Source organism: Dermacentor variabilis, chromosome 2 (assembly GCF_050947875.1).
Source record: "Dermacentor variabilis isolate Ectoservices chromosome 2, ASM5094787v1, whole genome shotgun sequence".
Taxonomy (NCBI): domain Eukaryota; kingdom Metazoa; phylum Arthropoda; class Arachnida; order Ixodida; family Ixodidae; genus Dermacentor; species Dermacentor variabilis.
The window spans coordinates 256,252,235-256,255,147 of record NC_134569.1 but is presented as its reverse complement, the minus strand read 5'-3'; positions in this window follow the sequence as shown (position 1 = coordinate 256,255,147).

Genomic DNA, 2,913 nt, shown 5'->3' with positions numbered 1-2,913 from the left:
AAGTAGCATCTTGCTGTACCTTGTCATCGGGCATAGCCAAGGTTGTGGTTGCGCAACCCAAGGATCCTGGAACTTTCTGTGGGACCAATGGCACCGATGTTGAAAAGTGGGTGGCTATGTACGAACGTGTGAGTGGAATCAACAGCTGAGACCCCACGCGTGTGCTAGTTAACCTGTTGTTCTACCTAAGAGGCACGGCAAAGGTGTGGTATGAAAGCCACGAAGAGGAGCTAACCAGCTGGGACCAATGCAAAGAGGAGTTGACAGAGTTGTTTGGCAAACCAGTCGGCCGTAAAATTGACGCAAAACAGGAACAGGCCTCCTGTGCCCTATCCTTGTACATCAAGTCCTATCTCTTGTAGCATGCAAAAGCTCTGCACCGGGATCCGATAGAATCATGTATGAAATGCTCAAAGACTTACACAATGACACGCAAGTAACACTACTTACACTTTTCAACACCATCTGGGACGCAGGGTACTTTCCAACGGCATGGAAAGAAGCCATTGTGGTCCCTGTTTTGAAACAAGGGAAAGACCCTTCTTCAGTGGCAAGTTACCGCCCGATAGCCCTCACAAGCTGCCTGTGTAAGGTATTTGAAGAAATGATAAATCGGCGACTCATCCATTTCCTTGAACAAAACAAAATGCTTGATCCCTATCAGTGTGGCTTCCGAGAAGGGCGCTGCACAACCGACCATCTTGTACATATTGTAGGACATATTCGTGACGCGTTTGTACACAAACAGTTCTTCTTATCGATATTCCTCGATATGGAGAAGGCGTACGATACGACCTGGCGCTACGGAATCTTGAGAGATTTGTCAGAAATGGGCATTCATGGTAATATGCTAAACGTAATAAAAAGCTACTTGTCCAATCGTACCTCCCGGATGAAAGTAGGCAATGTGCTGTCACGTCCTTTTACACAAGAAACCGGTGTACCCCAGGGTGGCGTGCTCAGTTGCACACTCTTTATTGTTAAGATGACAACACTTCGTGCTTCCTTACCACCGACCATTTTGTATTCCCTCTATGTGGACGACATTCAAATAGGTTTCAAATCCTGTAACCTCGCAGTGTGCGAGAGACAGGTACAGCATGGTTTGAACAAGGTGTCAGGGTGGGCAGAGAAAAATGGATTCAAAATCAATCCTCACAAGAGTTCTTGTGTTTTGTTTACAAGGAAGAGAGGCCTGGTTCCGGATCCCTGCTTAGAAATGTGTGGACAACAGATACCTGTAAACAAAGAACACAAATTTTTAACTACAGACTCACTTTCGTCCCCCAGATTAAACATCTAAAGAAAAGTGTCTAAAAACAATGAACATAATCAAACTTCTATCCCAGACTACGTGGGGTAGTGACAGGAACTGCTTAATGAATCTCTATAAAAGCCTCATTCAATCACGACTAGACTATGGCACCGTGATTTATCACTCTGCCGCCCCGAGCGCACTAAAGATGCTAGACCCAGTCCACCATCTAGGAATCCAACTGGCCACTGGCGCTTTCAAAACGAGTCCCATACAAAGTTTATATATAGAATCAAATGAGTGGTCACTTCATCTGCAGAGAACATACATCAGCCAAACATATTTTCTGAAAGTCCACTCAAATCCTCAACATCCCTGTTTTAATACCATTAATGACATGACATATGCTACACTCTTTCGCAATCGTCCCGCCGTAAGACAGCCTTTCTCGCTGCGTGTGACGGAGCTTAGTGAAGAAATGCGCGTTCCACTCCTCGAGCTTCGCCTAATGCATCCAGCCAAGCTGCTACCTCCTTCGGAGTGGCAGCTCATGCAATGTGATATATCTTTCGTGGAAGTCACAAAGCATGTTCCGGAGATTGAAATCAAGATGCATTTCCGGGAACTCCAGCACAAATACTCCTGCACGGAGTTCTACACAGACGCATCAAAGTCACACGACGGGGTGTCCTATGCAGCCGTCGGTCCATCCTTCTCGGAATTCGACGTACTGCATCCGGAAACTAGTATCTTTACGGCTGAGGCCTACGCACTGCTGTCGGCCGTAAAGCATATAAATAAATCACAACTCCAGAAAACAGTTATATATACGGACTCCCTCAGTGTTGTGAAGGCCTTGATGTCTTTCTGTAATCACAAAAATCCAGTATTTAATGAACTCTACTCCGCACTGTGCAAAGCATATATATCTAACCAACATGTGATCATATGCTGGGTGCCTGGACACAGGGGCATCGAGGGAAACGTTCTAGCCGACCAGATGGCCACATCAATTTCATTGCATGCAGTTAATCCTACTGCTTCGGTCCCTGTCACAGACCTGAAGCCTTTCTTAAGAAGGAAACTACGAAACCACTGGCAACGCATGTGGGACGAAGAAATAAATAATAAACTGCATGTAATAAAGCCACAATTAGGTTTCTGGCCTCCTGTAACAAAATCCCGCCGGACAGATGTCCTATTCTGCCGTCTAAGAATAGGACACACTTTTGGCACACATAACTTTTTACTCACGGGAAACGAGCCTCCAACCTGTGGCAGATGCGGGGAGAGGCTGACCGTCCTCCACGTCCTACTGGAGTGTCGGGAAGCCGAATCCGAAAGAAAAAAACATTTTCTCTTAGCATACCGGCACCACATCCCCCTTCATCCTGTTATGTTACTTGGTCCAGAACCACTCCTTGACACCAACGCCGTCCTAGGTTTTTTGAAAGATGTTGTGTTGCATGTTATTAGCCCCACACGTTCGTAGCGCTTCCTCTCTCCAGAGGATGCCGCTGCGATAATTATTTTGCATAGCACATGCCTCTAGGCCCTTGTGGTTCAAGGGCTCTGGCGAGGCAGTAGTGCTGTAAGCAATTTAACATCTCGCATATTTTAAACAATGTATCATTCTTCTACGATGGATTTTAATGTTC